This window comes from Lemur catta, chromosome 3, assembly GCF_020740605.2.
Source record: "Lemur catta isolate mLemCat1 chromosome 3, mLemCat1.pri, whole genome shotgun sequence".
Lineage (NCBI taxonomy): Eukaryota > Metazoa > Chordata > Mammalia > Primates > Lemuridae > Lemur > Lemur catta.
Window position 1 is genome coordinate 53,505,165 of NC_059130.1, and position 18,478 is coordinate 53,523,642.

Consider the following 18,478-nt stretch of genomic DNA (forward strand, 5'->3'; position numbering starts at 1 on the left):
TATCTGGGTTCCAATCTCACCTGTGCCAGTCTTGAGTTGTGAGATCTTGGGCACGTCATGCCGCATCTCTGAAGCTGATTCTCATCTGTAAAATGGAGCTAACGATAACTCATCCTGGGTTTGTGCTGGTTTTGAGAACTGCTAGACCAATGTGCCTACAGAGGTGACCACAATGCTCGGCGTGTGTAGTAAGCATCTTGGTCAACATTGAGCTGTATGAATGGGCTCGCCCACACTTCAGGGACAGACAAGCCGCTCTTTCTGAGGGGTGGTGTTGGTTCCCAAGTAATGAGCACCCTTATTTCAGACGAACTTTATAATTAAAGAAGATATAACAAAACCCCTTCACAGTTTACTTCTCCAGGGTCAATTGTTTTGAGAGCATTACAAAGAGCCTTTAAGGAAGATATATATTTCCACATCTCTGATTTATGTAAAACTATCCACCCTAAACCAAAACAGACCCTTTCTCTCTCCGGGTCTGGCCTGCTTCCCAGCTGTTCACATTCCCTCTGGGATTGTTAGAAGCACCACGGGCTCGGCAGGAGCGGGAGCAAAGTAAATAGCTCCGCCGGGCAGGGGCCACACCCACCATTTGATTTTACTAAATCACTCCTTTAGCTAATATTTCAGGGATAGACACGCGACGCATCTGGCTCCAACCAAATATTTTCAGTCACTCAGATCCCAAGGTAAATATTTGCCAGTTCGATTGCAGTAACATTGGTAGCGTGAAACAGGGTGTCATTTATCAACCTTCAATCAGGACCAGCGCAGCTGCTCCAGTCGCAGCCCCGCCCCTCTCCCATGAGACCCCGCGCGGCCCCGCCCCCCGCCCTCCCCCTTCCGGTCTCGGGCTCTCGGGGCCTGAGCTTTTTTTAAGGCGGGCCTAGGCGAGTCCTTGAAAAGAGAGGCAGCGGTTTGCTAGATTACTTACTTCGCTGAGTTCATGTCTTTTTTTTTTTTTTTTTTTTTTAAGCAGGTGTTACCTTTGCTCACGTCCACGACTTGTTGAAAGGGTGTTGGTTGTGGCCATCTGGAGGTGTCATGACATACCAGGGAAGGGGTAGGATGCCTACAAGGGGACATGGTGACAGGCGTGATTTGAGGGGTAAGGCCTGGGAGATGCCTCCCAGGACCTTTGTCCATCACTTTAATTGCTATCTTAGGAGACTTTCCATTGGCCCACGGCTTTTGAACTACAGTACAAACAGTGCTCTGGGCATTGTGTCCTATAAAGTCATTGCAGTTTAGTGGGAGTGAATATATCGGCCTTTTCCTGAAGGAGGCACTTCTTAGGAAGGGGAATGGTGACATAGGAGAATGGGGGATAGATGGAGAGTATATTAAAAGCAAACTTCCTGCCTCATTCCGTGGCAGAGTTTCTTAACTTTTTTGGGGTCCTTTTGAGACTTGGATGAAAACTAAGGACCATTTACCCAGGAAAAGATGTGTGAACATAGTATTAATATTTGCCTATAATCAGAGTAGCCCATCTACAGACTCTCATGGGGATGGGGGTGGGACATGAACCCCAGGTTAGGAAATCTTGGATTTGAGGTACATCATACCCTGGTTACCTGGGCCTGAGGACCCAGAATTCCTTGTCTTGCCTAGGTATAGGACTAGGGTGAGGAGAGTGAGCCACTTGCCTTGGAAACAACTCCAGAAGTACAGAAATCAAGGTAAGTAATATGTTAATATAATAGGTTAAGCAATCAAGTCAGCAAATGATAGCTTGTGGCCTGTTGCCTTTTTTTGTAAACAAAATTTTATTGAAACCAGGGCCAGCACTAGCGTGAGGTGGGTGAGGCAGGGTTGTACAAGGGGAGGGTCAGATCCTGTCTTTATTTAAAATTTTCATATTTTGCATTTTGTCCATCATGGATGTTTAAAATATTTTTATTTCAAAAAATTAAGGGGGTACAAATGTTTTTTGTTACAAGGATATCTTATATAATGCTTGAGTCAGGGCTTTTGGTGTGCCCATCACCCAACTAGAGTTCATTGTACCCAGTAGGTAAGTTTTTATCACAACTCCCCTCCTGCCCTCCCCACCATGGATTTTTAATTTTTTGTTTTTTTTGTAGAGACAGTCTCTCTATGTTGCCTAGGCTGGTCTTGAACTCCTGGGCTCAAGTGATCCTCCCCTCAGCCTCCCAAAGTGCTGGGATTACAGGTAGGAGTCACCATAACGGCCTGAATTTAAAATATGTTTTAAACACTACATTTCAAGTTGAGCATCCCTAATTGGAAAATTCAAAATCCAAATGCTCCAAAATCCAGAACTTTTTGAGTGCTGACATGACCCCACATGTAGAAAATTCCGTACCTGGTATCATGTGATAGGACACAGTCACAAGGCAGTTGCTCAACATAATTTATTCAGTGTCCCCAAAGGAATGATGGTGATGCCAAACTACCACAGATTGTCTATGTGGCTGAGATAGTCATAGCTTTGCTTTCTGATGGTTCAATGTGTACAAACTTTGTTTCATGCACAAATTATTTAAAATATTGTATAAAACTACCTTCAGTCTATGTGTGTAAGATATATATGAAACAAATTAACTTTGTGTTTAAACTTGGGTTCCATCCCCAAGATATCTCACTATATATATGCAAATATTCCAAAATCCAAAAAATCCTAAATTCAAAACACTTCTGGTCCCAAGCATTTCAGATAAGGGATACTCAACCTATAAAATATTTGTTTTGAATACTGATTTTTTTTTTTTTTTGCCACTCCTCCCTTAAATTTTGCACTTGACACAAATGCTTCATTTGCCTCACCCTAGTCCCAGCCCAGCTTGCAACCAGGCTGCTATTCAACAAAAAACAAATGTAATTGATCACTTGCTGTGTGCTAAGCCTTGAGCCCCAAACTTCCAGATAGCAAGAGTAGTGGGAAAAACTCTGATCTGTTAAGAGGCAGAAGGTCTAGTCCTGGCTCTACCACTTCCTTGCTAGATGATCTTGGCCATCTAATTTGCCCTTTTTGAGTGTCTACCCTTACCTGCAGAATGAGAGGGTAAGGCTGGGTACTTCAGAGTTTTGACAACCTGTGGTTCTGTGACTTTGAAAGAAGCATCTAAGTCATATTGTTTTCTAGAGAACAGAGCCCTCAATGAGCACCCAATTCTACATCCCCACCCTCTAGGATTCCCTTGATTTGTCTCCTTGATGGAGGGGCTTAGCATACTACAGCCCTTCATTTGTCTCCAACTATCTTCTGAACTTGAGTACTGATTGTTAGAATCAAATATTTGGGGAGCTGATGGGAGTAAAGTACATAGAGATGATTTTAATACAAGGAAAATGAGGCACAGGCAGGTGAAGTCACTTGGCCAGGGTGGCACAGTGACAGATTTAGAACTAAAACCCCAATCCTGACTCCCATCCAGTATTCTTTCCACCTCATCATGATGAGATAGGATGTTTGCCTTCCAACTTCCCTCCAGAGAATTTCCTGGAAGTACTCTGAATTTTATCTCATGATGGTCTCTCTAATTCTGTGTTTTGCTAGTTCCCTTGTTATGATGCTGTTCCTCAAATAACTCTGGAATTTACCTAGTCCTGAGGGATTGGGAGCCAGATTTCTTGATCAATGTTTTATCCTCAAGGCCTTCCCTCTCCCAGTTTCATATTGGGTGATTTAACTTTTACGGAGATTTTTTTTTTTTAAACTGCTATAAGGTATATAATCTTAGAAAGCTAATTTCTTCCTTGTTTCTTTTGAAAGGTATTTTTAAACATGGAGAGAATGTAACAACCCAATGAAGTAGGTGCTGTTATTGTTCCTATTTTACTGATGAAGAAACACAAAAATTTTAAGTAACTTGCCCAAGGTTTCCCAGTTAAGTATCAGAACCAGGATTCAAATCCAAGCATCCTGACTCCAGTGTCTGTGCTTTTAACCAGCACACGGTGTGGCCTCTCTTGTAGGCCATTTGGCCCCAGCTTGAACAAGTCCAGTGATGGGAAACTCACTCTTTCAGGAGATTCTTGGTTCAGTTATTGAGCAACTTCATCAGTTAGAATGTCTTTTATTTGTTGGTTCAAGCCATAGACAATTGTCCAAAATGGTTTACTGTTGTCTAAACAAGAGGAGAGATACAAAGGAGCGTGAAGGCCACAAAGAATAAAATCCCTCTATCTGCCCTGGCTCCACCAAACATTCCTGACCCACTTCCAGTTTTGTGGGCTTCCTAAAAAGCAACAAAGTTCCTTTTTTCAGTTTTGTGTCTTTTGAAAGTAAAGTTCCTACTCTATGAGTTTATACCTTGTTCCAGGAAGGATTTAAGGTGGCATACATGGAATATAAAATATAGTTAAGTAGCATAGATTATAAATGTATGATGTGATCCAGCAATTTCACATTTAGACATTTGTCCTTCAGAAATAGGCGCTTACAAGGATTTTTATTGTATCATTTTTATAATTGTGTAGTATATGGTAGGCAATTTATAAGTCCATTTGGCCAGGTGCAGTGACTCACGCATGTAATTCCAGCACTTTGTGAGGCCAAGGTGGGAAGATTGCTTGAGGCCAGAAGTTCGAGACCAGCCTGGGCAACATAGCAAGATCTTGTCTCTACAAAAAATTAAAAACTTAGCTGTGTGTGGTGGCATGAGCCTGTAGTCCTAGCTACTTGGGAGGCTGACGTGGGAGGATTGCTTGAGCCCAGGAATTTGAGGTTGCTCTTAGCTGTGATTGTGCCATCGACTGTGTCCGGCATGGGTGACAGGGTGAGACCCTGTGAATAAGAACATGGTTAAAAACATAGTAAATAATGGAATGCCTTCACTTTGAAATACTCTGTAACTGTTAAAACAGCTCTTTATGCAGTAATGTGGAAAGGTCGGTAACTGTAGTGTGGGATTTAAAAAGTAATTTTTGTAACTATATTTGTAAAAGGAATATTTTTATATGGTGTGCATTGAAAAAATGTTTGGAAGCATATGTTCCAAACTGTTAACAATGGTTACCCTGGGGGTGGAAGTAGTGATAGAAAAGAGTGAGAGAAGAACTTCAAGCAGTCAAGATCAGTTCCTTACATTTTTAGGCTCAAAGGGCAGGGGTATTCTGGGCACCAAGGTTTCCATATCTGATACATCCTGGATGTTAACTGATGTTTATTGAATTGATCAAGAGAGACTGGATCATGTCTTCAGTATGTATTGTGTAATTTAAAGTTTATTGCTGGCATAGTAAACAATCATCTTAAAAACAATAATTCTAATTCAGTCTTCCCCAAAAAAGTATCAAAATTGCTTCTCTGCTATTCAGACTACTTTTACTGTTTCAATGCATAAGATTAAGATAAACTCTCCATATTTGCGCTAGAGAAAATCATTATTGGTATTTTAATGACATATCATTCCCATTGTCATCCCAGTGGCAGTACAGCAGTTTAAAACAATATATACACTTTTTTTCTCATTTCAAAAGTTTATTGAAGAAAATGTAGAAAATAAGAAGCAGTGTAAAGAAGAAAATAAAGCCACCTGCAATCCCACACCCCAAAGATAACCACTGTGAAGCTTTAGATGTACTTCTTTCCTGTCTTTTTTCTTTCTTCAGCTTTATTTTGTAGATTTTTTTATTGTGATAAAATATAGACAATATAAAATTTACCATTTCAGTCATTTCTAAGCATACAATTCAGTGGCATTAAGTACATTCACATTGTGGGGCAACCATCATGACTATCCATCTCCAGAACATTTTCATTATTTCAAACTGAAACTCTGTGTCCATTAAACAATAACTCTCCATGTGTCACAGTGTCATGTTAGTAAAGAAAAAAAAATAACTCTCCATTATTCCCTCCATCAGCCCCTGGTAACCAGTATTCTACTTTCTGTTTCTATGAATTTGACTTCATGTCTCTAGGTACTTCATATAAGTGGAATCAAACAATATTTGTCCTTTTGTATCTAATTTATTTCACTTACGTTTTCAGGGTTCATCTGTGTTGTAGCATATATCAGAATTTCCTACTTTTTAAAGGCTGAATAATATTCCATTGTATATACATACAACATTTTGTTCATCTGTTGATAGACATTTGGGTTATCTCCACCTTTTGACTATTGTGAATAATACTGCTGTGAACATTGGTATACAAATATCTGTTTGAGTCCCTAATTTGAATTATTTTGGGAATATACCCAGAGTGGAATTGCTGGATCATGTGCTAATTCAATGTTTAATACTTGAAGGACCACCATACTTTTTTTCCATACCAACTTCAGCATTTTACATTCCTACCAATAGTGCACAAGGGTTCCAGTTTCTGCACATCCTCACCAACACTTCTGATTTTCCATTTTTTTTTATAATCACCATCTTAATGGGTATGAAGTGGTATCTCATTGTAGTTTTGATTTTCATTTCTCTAGTGGTTAGTGATGTTGAGCATGTTTTCATGTGCATATTAACTCTTTGTATATCTTTTTGGGAGAAATACCTATTCAAGTCCTTTGTCCATTTTTTAATTGGGTTGTTTAGTTTTTTTTCTTGTTGAGTTGGAGTTCTTTATGTATTCTAGACATTAATCCCTTGTCAGATATATGATTGGCAGGTATTTTTTCCCATTCTGTGGGTGACTTTTCTCTCTTAATAGTGTCCTTTGATACACAAAAGTTTTTAATTTTGATGCAGTCCATTTTTTCTTTGTTGTCTGTGCTTTGGATGTCATAGCTAAGAATTTATAGCCAAATACAATTTCATGAAGCCTTTTCCCTGTGTTTTCTTCTAAGAGTTATACAGTCTTAGGTCTCACATTTAGGTCTTTGATACATTTTGTGTTAATGTTTGTATATGGTATAAGGCAAGAGTCCAACTTCATTCTTTTGGATGTGTATATCCAGTTTTCCTGGCACCATTTGTTGAAAAGACTTGCCTTTTCCTTTATGCAGAATTTTTTTTTAATTATTTTTTATTTAAACCTTTTTTTCCTCATATTTTCTATGTGCAGCACTTTTTTTGATGCCAGACTTGTTCTGGCTGGAGCTGAGGCAACTTTTCTAGGCTCACCCCCACTTATGTGTGCTCAAGGAATTGTAAAGTGATTTGTGAACACAGGGAAGACATAAACTCAAATCTTTCCAACCTCAGCTGGATGGAAAAAAAAAAAAAAGAAACTCAAATCTATTGTAGAAGCATGGTGGCCCAGTAGAGCCTAGCGAAAGTGATTACTGATATAGTGACTATAAAGAGCTTACTGGAACCTTGGCTAAATCAGTTTCATTTGTTGCAAAATGAGGGTAATGATTAGAAGACCTATTTTGTTTTGTCAAACAGTAGCATAAATGCTGGTATATTATTATGGCTAAGTCATTGTGGTAAATGCTGATAGGGAGTGCCAAGTACTATGTGTTAAATGCTTTATAGATATTATCTCATTTAATACACAAAACAATGTTATGAGGTAGATACTATCATTTTCATCATTTTACCACCTCTGAGCTACTTCTATCATCTGTAAAATGAGGAAAAGTTTATCTGCCTTGCAGAATGGTTGTGAAGATTAAATATAAGTAGTGAACGTAAAGGGCTTAGCAAAGAACACGTACATATTAGGTGCTTAACAGGTCCTTTTCTTCAGTCCAGGAAATGATTCCCATCAGCACAAACTGCTTTAAAAAGGGATTCTACTTGGTTGCTAACAATCTCGAATTTCCTGATAATTCCCATTCAAGGTGAATTATAGTGGTTATATTGCTCAGATTGGAAAAATCTGATACCATTTATTTATGGGACTAGAATCCCTTGTAATCACTTACCTGCAAGGCCAATGCAAAGTAACTTTACCATCAAGTGCTAGGAAGACTCCTATAGTCATTCCTCTAGAAGTGAACAAGCACCAGCAGCCCTGGAGACAGCCAAATATGTATTTTGGTTCATTATGTTAGTAATATTTTAATATTTCTTCATTTGGCTGATAAATGCCATTTCCTTAAACTCTTTTTCATTTTACTACATTTGTTCATCTCCCTTGTTTTTTAAAATAATAATTATAGGGAAGATACAACTGCTGGAACCAAACTAGAAGAGGCCAGCAGTGCTTAAATTAGTTACTACATTAGTATAGTTCTTGGTGGTTGTAATTATTCCAGGTCACACTTTCTGGATTTTATTTGGACATTCATTGGATGGATCTAGGCCACACAGTTCCTCTTTAGCTGCAGCTAATAAATTAACTGGCAATGGGATCAACTCCTGCTCCTTGTTGGCAGCTGGGCCCTCCCTTAGAGCCTTTCTGCAATCCTTTTATTGCTAATTGACTTCCTAATTCCCCACAGCAGCTGTTGTAAACCTTTTCCACTCTCCTTCATCCCCTTAATCTTTTCCCTGCTCGCAACATACCCAGTGGCAGGTGATTGTGCATCCATAATTGGTTCTCTTTCACACTGCTTTTGGGTTCTCTGCCATCCTCACCTCATCTCCCTGGGGCCCTTGTCCCCAGGTTCCCCCTTCCATCTCCAGGCCAGGCTCCTTCAATTACTTCCTGTCATATAGCTTCAATCTCTCCTCTTCTCTTCCCTTCACCCATAAATAAGCTCAAATCTTCCTTAACCTACAGAAGCCCCAACCATATTTCCCTTGAAGCTAATCCCTTCTTTCATTTCCATCAAGCTCTTAATTTTATTATTACAAAAGTAATATATATTTGTAGTAAAAAAAATTGAAAAGTACAAATAATCAAACATATTTCAAAAACCTGTGATCACATTTTTAGAGGTAACCACCAATGTTAATAGTTTATATGCTTCCAGTTTTCTTTCTATGCATATATAATATTCATTTATTTCAACATTGAGAGCATTCTGGATGTTGTATTTTATAACCTGACACTTTTCCTGTGTCAGTAAGTCTTTTTCTACAACATTAGTTTTTAATCACTGCATTAAACTTTTCATTGTATGGCTGCATTATAATTTATTTAGCCATTTTAAACCATAACCACAAGGTTATTTCCAATTATTGGCTATAATTAATAACATATCAGTACAACCTTTGTAGTACATCTTTGTACATATTCCTGATTATTTCTTTAATACAAATTTCTGAAGGGAAATTACTGAGTGCATATTTTAAGTTTTTGGATACATATGTTTTTGCAAAGTATAAATATTTTGAAGAGTAGTCTACTATCATCAATTCAACTTTTAATTCACTAAATTCCAAGCATTCTGGGCCTTTCCACCATCACTGAAGCTGGTCTCTTAGAGGTCAAGGCCAATTTCAATTACTAATTATTATTCTTCTCCGGCCTTATCCTCCCTAATCTCTTTGTAGCAACTGCCACTTTCTATCTTTTCCTTTTAAAAATGTTTTTTAATTCTATTTTACTTGGGTCCTTCCACCTCTGTGGTAACACATTTTTAGGCTCTTTCCTGGTTCCTTTTCTTCTGCCTAATCTTTTCCTCTCTACATTTTATCCAGATCTTCAACTGTTGAGTTCATGTCGATGCCACATAAATCTCATCAGCATAAATCTCAGCATGGCCTGATTTGGGGGTCTGCCTGCCTCTCCGGCCTCATATCCTACCACTCTTTCCTGACTGCCTCCTCCTTATTCCTACATGTACTTTACCCTCCAGTCAGTCTGAACTACTTCCGTTGTCTTAAGTTTTTTATGCTTTTGCTCATGTGGTGCTCTGTGCTTGGAAATCCCCCTTTCCCTTCTACACATGATAAAACTTTACTTATCCTTCAAGATTCACCTCTTTTGGGACGCTTCATAATAACCCCCCACTCTTACTCTTTTATGTTCCTTCACCCCTTCGGGTGGCTGAGTGGGTTGACTTTCCTCTATGTTCTCATGTTTATGCTTTTCTCCTTGTGTTGTGTTATAACTGTCTTCTCATCTAGGAGCTTCTGTGGACTCCTGGAGGACAAGAATTGTGTCTTTGAGTATTATGTCCCCAGAAAGTAGCATAGTGCTTGGCAGCCGGTAGAGACTTGTAGTGAACATATTCCATCCTTTGGTTAAATCATACCCTGATCTTGCTCTGGGGACCTGTCCACACTGCCATACTCTTGAGCCATAGGTTTGGGTGGAACTTGACCTAGTCCCACCTCCAGGGATAGGTCCCTACTGGCTCCATTACCCAATCACAGCAAGTGAGAAGAAAACATTTTTTGGAAAGAAAGGCTTCTTTTCTGTTCTGTGGCAGCAATTAAAAGAGAGATGTTTCTCTTCCCTTATATGATGTAGTATAAAGATTTGAAGTTTAGAATTGTTTATCCATTTTGCTAGCATGAGGGAGTGTCTTGGAGCTGCCTGAGGGCTGTGTATGGAAGACGAAGCTATTACCCCAAAAGACAGAGACACAGAATGAACCAGCATATACATGTATGTATGTGTTATTATTTCATCTAATAATCACATGTGTTGTGTTTCTTATGTGTCAGGCACTGTTCTAAGTGCTTTATAAATATTAACTCATTTAATCATAATCTTATGAAGTAGGTGCTATTATTTTCCCTATTTTATGATAGAGAACAGCAATACACAGTAAGGTTAGGTAACTTGCTTGAGGTCACGCAGCTCATAAGTGGGGATTTGAAGCTGGGCTTAACCACCAGTCTTATGCTGTCATTGTTCAGCAGCACCAAAGAAGGGCTTAAAAGGCAGGGCTTTCTCTGAAGTCAAATATCTATTTAGTGTGATAACCTTTCATCATTGTCTTTGAAATCTAGGTGACTGTAGGTTCTGCACCTGGATGCAGAGTTAGGGAACCCCTCAGACAGGCCTTGTGCTTTCTTGCCTGTGGCTAATAAACACACAGCCTCTGATCACTCTTTCATATCAGAAAGCCAGATTTTTATTTTTATTTTTTTGAGTCAGAGTCTCACTCTGTTGCCCAGGGTAGAGTGCCGTGGCATCAGCCTAGCTCATAGCAACCTCAAACTCCTGGGTACAAGCAATCCTTCTGCCTCAGCCTCCCGAGTAGCTAGGACTATAGGCATGAGCCACTGCACCCATCCAGAAAGCCAGATTTTTATTTATTTATTTTTTTTGAGACAGAGTCTCGCTGTGTTGCCCGGGCTAGAGTGAGTGCCTTGGTGTCAGCCTAGCTCACAGCAACCTCAAACTCCTGGGCTCAAGAAATCCTACTGCCTCAGCCTCCCAAGTAGCTGGGACTACAGGCATGTGCCACCATGCCTGGCTAATTTTTTCTATATATATATTTTAGTTGACCAGATAATTTCTTTCTATTTTTAGTAGAGACGGGGGTCTCACTCTTGCTCAGGCTGGTCTTGAACTCCTGACCTCGAGCGATCCACCCGCCTCGGCCTCCCAGAGTGCTAGGATTACAGGCGTGAGCCACCGCGCCCAGCCCAGAAAGCCAGATTTTTAAATGCTCCTTGCTCAGAAGAAGCTAGGCAGGAGTCTAATTCCTCATGTGGTTTATTGGATCATGGAATATGAGGGTTGGAAGGGGACCCTTAAAGATGATCCCCTCTGACCCGGTTAGTTACTAATGGGAAAACTGAGGCAAATAGAGGAACTGTGGCTCGCTTAGGTCAAAGAGAAAGTTTGGGATGCACAGGACTGGTGCCTTCCTGAGGATGCCCAGGTGTGGTATGCTTGCTGTACCAGTGGTTTCCAGTCCCTTTCATTTGAGACTTTCCAGAACTCAGAATGTACAAGGCCAGGCTGAGAGGTATGGTGGTGATAAGGTTTGGGTCCTGCGGCATTGGGACTAGAAGGGAAGAGGCAAAGTTCAGCTCAGACACAGAGGCATAAGCAGGTTGGAGGCTCTAGTGCCTGCCCTTCCATCTAGGACCATTCTGAGTGAAACTTCCCAGGAGGTCTTAATGGGCATGTCAAGATCACTTTGAGTCCTCATCTTCCTTGACCTCTCAGGAGTATTTGACACTGGTATCCATTCTCTCCTCCAAACCATTTTTCCCTCAAGGCACTATAATCTCTTGGTTTTCTTCCTACTCCTCTGGCTGTTCCTCCTCTGTCACCTTCATGGGTTCTTCTTCTTCTACTTAATTTTAAAGGCTGGTGTCCATCCCAGACCCTCTCTTTTTCTCCCTTGCCATATTCTTCCTGTGTGATATCATCTATCCTCCTGGTTTAATGACATACTTGCTGGTATTTCACAAATTTACATCTCCTACTTGTCTCTTTCCAAACATCAGACCCATACGTTCAAGTTAGCAGCTGGGCAGCTCCACTTGAATATCCCGTGGGCACCTCAGCTCCCACATGGACAAAATTGCTCTCATTGTTCTCTACCTCTTCTGCCTTTCTAACCTAGATCTGTTTTCCCTCGTGGTCTCTGTCCCACCACTGCTGGGCACACACCTCTAATCCCAACTACTCGAGAGGCTGAGGTGGAAGGATCGCTTGAGCCCAGGAGTTTGAGACCAGCCTAGGCAATATAGTGAGACCCTGTCTCAAAAACAAAGTACCACCACCCACATAGCATACAGTCTTGAAACTGTTTACTCTTCCTTCTCTCCACCCTCACAGCTACTTCTCTGCTGTAAAACTCCTTCATTATCTGCAGTAGCCTTATAACTGGTCTCCCTGCTTCAGACTTACCCCACTCCAACTTGTTTGACACATTGTAGCCAAAATTAACTTTTCATTTTCAAAAAAATGTATTTTTAAATTACAAAATTGATATAATAATTTCAAACAGCATGCTAGGGTATAAAGTAGAAACTGAAAGATTCCCTTGTCCCCTGTTTCCAACATCAGTGTAATGAACAGTTTGGTGTATTTCCCATCGGTCTCTTTTCTATGCTTATCTAAACAAATGTTAATTGGGCATCTGCTGTAGGCTGTTTGCCACATTATTTTCAGTAATGCAGAACTGCCCATGTTTCTTTGCTCATGTCACACTCTACCCTTGATTTGCTCATGCTTTCCTTTGCTCTTCCCTCACCTTCCTTCCTCCAGCCAGTATCTACTCATCCTTTAAGACTCATCTCTTCTGTTTCAAGCAGCTGAGATAAGAAAAAAAAAGAAAAATTCATCTCACGTGTTGCCTCCTCCCTGAGGCTCCCAGACCCAGTGGGTAGGTAGGTCCTCCTTTGTCAATGGCACTGCATTATCATGCTGTGGTATTGTGAGCTCTTTTGTACTGATGTCTCTCCCTCGGGTGGAGCTTCATGAGGAATAAACTTATGCTCCTTGGTATCTCTTACACTTAGTGTAAGACCTAGGATGTTGTGCTCAATTCACATGATTGAATGATTGGTGGCTTATTACTGTCCAAGTCTCCTGAAGTGCAAATGCCTTGGGTTGGGAGAAAGTTGTTCCCAAGGGACAGGACTGTGAGCTTTCTGACAGTCAGTACACAGCAAGAATAGGAGACAGGATCGGTGTGAAGAACAAGAGAAGGACCAAAGAGTAAGGAAAGGAGCTTGATGGTTATCAAAGGAAGAAAGGAGTTAACATTTATGAAGGATGTTTATAATTGGCATTTTGCATATATTATCTTATTTAATCCTGTTAACATTGCCATCCCCATTTTACTGGTGAGAAAATTGAGGATCAGGGTGTAAAATACCTTGCCCAAGGTCACATAGTGAGTAGCAGAGCTGAGGTTCAAATCCAGTTCTTTATGAGTTCCAAATCCAAGCTCTTTTGCACATTGGTGATCAGGTAGGTATGGTATAGTCAGCACCTGCCATTTCCCTTATACCGGTTAGGGGCACCTGGAACAGGTCTGTGTCCAGCAGCTTCTGAACAGAGACACTTAAATGCCTTTATTTAGCCTCTGGAGAGATAGTGAGTGACAAATCTGACATCTAGGTCTTCAAACACTGTGAGCCTTTTCACTTCCAAATACCCTGAAAGGGCTGCTAAGGCCCTGGAATTTAAACTAGAATTTAAGAGTTAGTCTCCTAGGCTCTGGAGAAGGCCAACAAAGGCCACCTTTGGGACATCTCACCCAGCCCAGCTTTCTCCTAATCTCCTTCAGGCAGCTGTGGCCGTCTGGGGTCTCCATCTAGTTCCTTCCCAGCCCAGATAAGCTCCGGTTGCTGTGTCATTTCAGGACCTGTCAGCCAGAGCATACCTATGGGGCAGAGTCATCTCTGCAGGCCCATCTATGCTTTGGGTGCTTCTTGGCAGTTCTGAGCACCTTGGGATTGAGGAGGACGCTGCAGAACGGGGTGGAAGGCTTAGGGGCTGTGGAAGTGTGGTGCTATGTACAGGGGGAGGCTGGTTCACAGGCAATGCTAGTCCTTCAGTCCACAAATGTTTACTGACACTACCTAGGTATTGTTTAGTCCTTGAGGGCAAGGGATGACAGCCCTGAGAGAGGCACGGATAATAATAATAAAAGCTACTTTTTATCCAGACTGTCTATATGTTGGAGGCCATATATATGCCCTGTCATGTAATTTTGCAATAACTCTGAAAAAGAGCTGTTAATAGCTGTGTTTTACAGGTTATAAAATTAGACAATAAAAAACTGAAGCTCAGAGAAGTTGCCCAAAACCATTGAGGGACAGAGTTGGGATTTGAACCCAATCCCAAGTCTGTTTATCTCATGCCTATGCTAAACTGCCTGGAAGATGTAAATTCCATCCCATCATCAAAGAGCTCACAATCCTTGTCCCACCCATTGAGCATTATCTCTTGTCATCTCTTGTCACTTGGTGCTCCAGGCATACTGAAATACTAGCAGTTCTTGCATGCATTATGTTATCTCTTACCTCCAACTTTGTACGTATGTTCCTTCTGCCTGGAATGTCTTCCACCCCTCTTACCCCCATTTTCCTGTTAACTTTTATTCCTTCAGGTCTCAGCTTGGCTGACTTTCCAGTCCAGAGGACTTCACACTTCTGCTGAGTAGGGGGCATTTGCTGATTAGCTCCCCACTTCTACTTCCTGTCTTCTCTTATAGGCAGTTCTTGGACTCCCATTTGGGAAATTCATTCCTCCCTCATAGTTAGCCTGCTGGTATAACTGACTCCTCTTTGCCCAGCTCCAGGGATGGGTCTGATTGTTTAAGCCAATCAGCATATCCCATTCTACTTGCTACTATGATCAGTTCAGGGATAGGGGTATACTAAGAACTAATGAAACAAGGACAAAGTAAAGATTTTGAGAGTTGCCAGAAGAGTTGCATTCTTTTCTGTGAGACTGAATGAAGGAGGGTGTAGGCATACGGCCTGGCTATGGGCAACCTAGAATTTAATAGAAATGTGATTTAATGTGACAGTCTGATGGTAGGGGACTTAGCCACTATTTCATTACAAATAGGATATCTTGGCCCCCATATTTACTCTTTGTTTACTCTCAACGTTTTTAGAACCTTGGGCAAGGAAGAAGTGTGTTATTTATTCATGGAGGACTTCTTGGAGCCCCAACATAATCTTTGCAGACACACACACACACAGACATGCACACACACGCACATGTGCACAAGGTTTAGGGGTCATGTTAATATAATCTTTGGATTGTATTTATCTACTTTTTAATAAAAATGAACTTTTTGTTATCTGTATCATGAATATTTTTCCAGATATTTTATTTCTCCATGGCCTTTGTTTATGGTACAAGAGTTGTAAACATTTATGTAGTCAAATATGTCTTTCATCTCTTTTAGAGCCTCAGAGTTTCTAGTCTTTTTTAGAAAGGTCTCCTCTATCCTCAGTGTGTGTGTATAGTCTCCAAAATTTTCTTGCAGTATTTTTTCACTGTTTTACTCTTTACTTTTTGTTATCCATTTAAGATTTATTTTTGTACAAGATTAGAGTCCATTTTTAGTTTCTTTCATATGGATAACCAGTTGTGCCAGCATCATTTATTAAATAGTCCATTCTCATACAACATGGTGACTGTTAATAAACATTTATTATATTCTTGAAAATTGCTAAGAGAATAGGTTTTAAGTGCTCTCATAAAAAAAAATGATAGTATGTGAGGTAATGGTTATATTAATTAGCTTGATTTAGCCATTCCACAGTGTATATCCACATATCAAAACATCATGTTGTATACCATAAAAGGTGTCCATTTTCTTTCCTACCAAATTGGACTTGCATATATATCATGGTAACTTATAACTACTGCTATTGATTATCGATTTTCTATTTTGTTTTACTGATCTATTTCTCCCTTTTAAAATTATCCTTATTATTTTTGAGACAGGGTCTTGTGCTGTTGCCTGGGCTAGAGTGCAGTGGCGTCATCATAGCTTACTGCAACCTCAAATTCCTAGGCTCAGTCAATCCAGTTTTACTGATCTATTTCTGTATTTCTGTTTGACTTTATAATACGTTCTGGTAAGGCAGAACCCCTTTACTCTTCTTCTTTTTATAATTTTCTTAGAAATTTTCAGTCATTTATTCCTCCCATGAATTTTTTTAAATTTTCAAATAGACCACTTTGTATTGGATTCACATGAATTTTTATAAAATTCAATAAAAAACATTGTTGGCATTATCTCTTGTCATCTCTTGCCACTCTGTGCTCCAGGCATACTGAAATACTAGCAGTTCTTGCATGCATTATGGTTTTTTTTTTTTTTTTTTTGAGACAGAGTCTCACTTTGTTGCCCGGGCTAGAGTGAGTGCCGTGGCATCAGCCTAGCTCACAGCAACCTCAAACTCCTGGGCTTAAGCGATCCTCCTGCCTCAGCCTCCCTTGTAGCTGGGACTACAGGCATGAGCCACCATGCCCGGCTAATTTTTTTTTGTATATATATTTTTAGTTGGCCAGATAATTTCTTTCTATTTTTTTTGGTAGAGACGGGGTCTCGCTCTTGCTCAGGCTGGTCTCGAACTCCTGACCTCGAGCGATCCACCCGCCTCGGCCTCCCAGAGCTAGGATTACAGGCGTGAGCCACCGCGCCCGGCCTGTTTTTTTTTTTTTTTTTTTTGAGACAGAGTCTCACTCTGTTGCCTGGGCTAGAGTGCCATGGCATCAGCCTAGCTTACAGCAACTTCAAACTCCCAGGCTCAAGCGATCCTCCTGCCTCAGCCTCCCGAGTAGCTGGGACTACAGGCATGCGCCACCATGCCCGGCTAATTTTTTCTATATATGTTTTTAGTTGTCTAGATAATTTCTTTCTATTTTTAGTAGAGACGGAGTCTCGCTCTTGTTCAGGTTGGTCTCGAACTCCTGACCTTGAGCGATCCACCCTCCTTGGCCTCCCAGAGTGCTAGGATTATAGGCATGAGCCACCGTGCCCCGCCTCTTGCATGCATTATGGTATCTCTAATTGTTCTAATTGGAACTAACTAAATAAATAAACAAACAAACGTTGAGGAAACTGACATTTTAAAGCTAGTAGGTCTTCTCCAAAAACATAGCATAACTTTCTATTATGTAGATATTATATCTTATATATTTTCTTCATTTAAGTGCTATCTTTTTTATTAAATAGATCTCCAAGTGTGTTATAATTTTGGTTGCTTAAATGTAATACTTTCCCCATTTCCTTTGCTAGTGCTTGCTGACAGATTAGGGAAAATTTATGAATTTTTTAAATGTTTATCTTGTATCCAGCCACCTAACTAAAGACTGTAAGGTTACTTGGTGAGACTGGAGAAGGAGTGGCAGTTGACTGTGTTGCAGTCTGTGGGGCACAGGGCTGTCTTGGCCTGGAGTCTGGGTGGGTCAGGAAAGGAAGCAGACCAAGGACAAGCAGAAGAATTGATTGTGCATTATAGGGCACTGTGTTAGTAGGAGTAAGTTCCCTTGAGCAGCTGTGAGTAACAGAGACCGAATAATAGTGGATAAAACAGAATGACATTTATTTCTCTGTCATGTAAAAGAAAATCTATTGTAAGCAATCCAGGTTCTGCAGTTCTCAGGGACCCAGACTGCTTCTAGCTTTCTTTTCTTCCATCCTTTAGGTATGGCCCTTATCCTCATGGTCCAAGATGAACTGCAGCCATCACATCCATGTTCCAAGCAGAAATATGGAGAAAGGAGAAGAGACAAAGGATATCTAAGGTATATCTTTTTATCTTTTTTTTTTTTTAAGAAACAGGGTCTCTCTCATTCTCTTCCCCAGGCTGCAGTGCAGTGGTACCATCATAGCGCACGGTAACCTCAAACTCCTGGGCTCAAGCAATCCTCCTGCCTCGACCTCCCAAAGCACTGGGATTACAGGTGTGAGCCACTATGCGTGGCCCTAGGTGTATCCTAAAGAAATTTCCTAGAAGCTGCCACACAATAATTTTACTCACATTGTACTGGCCAGAACTGAGTTGTGTTGCCATGTCTAGCTCTGAGGGATGCTGGGAAATATTTTTATTCTAGATCAGATTCTAAAGATTATTAAGATTTTTATTCCAAATCAAGATTCTAATATGCTGAGAATAGACATATTAGGGTTGATAGCTGGCAGCCTCTGGTATAAGCAACATTTGTGGGGAGGTGGCCACATGTGATTTTCTTCTGTGGTTCTTAGCTGCCAGTGCAGAAAGGAACAGGCAAATGGCACATGGTGCAGGGGGTTGAGGGGCAGCAGAAGAATAT

The 18,478-nt window shown here is 40.6% G+C and overlaps 2 long non-coding RNA genes across 3 annotated transcripts in view; one reads left to right on the forward strand and one right to left on the reverse strand.

The window, feature by feature from the left end:
* Nucleotides 1-1,048: 1,048 nt before the first annotated feature.
* Nucleotides 1,049-17,934, forward strand: LOC123635402. The gene is made up of 3 exons (XR_006734121.1): nucleotides 1,049-1,066; nucleotides 1,618-1,685; nucleotides 17,851-17,934. It is a non-coding gene; the product is annotated as an uncharacterized LOC123635402 (long non-coding RNA).
* LOC123635401 overlaps nucleotides 17,725-18,478 on the reverse strand; it is a 28,483-nt gene continuing 27,729 nt past the window's right edge. Inside the window, exon 4 of one of the 2 annotated variants that reach the window (XR_006734120.1) lies at nucleotides 17,725-17,882. This is a non-coding gene — a long non-coding RNA (uncharacterized LOC123635401). The remainder of the gene's footprint in view (nucleotides 17,883-18,478) is intronic. The other variant, XR_006734119.1, reaches the window with a different exon arrangement.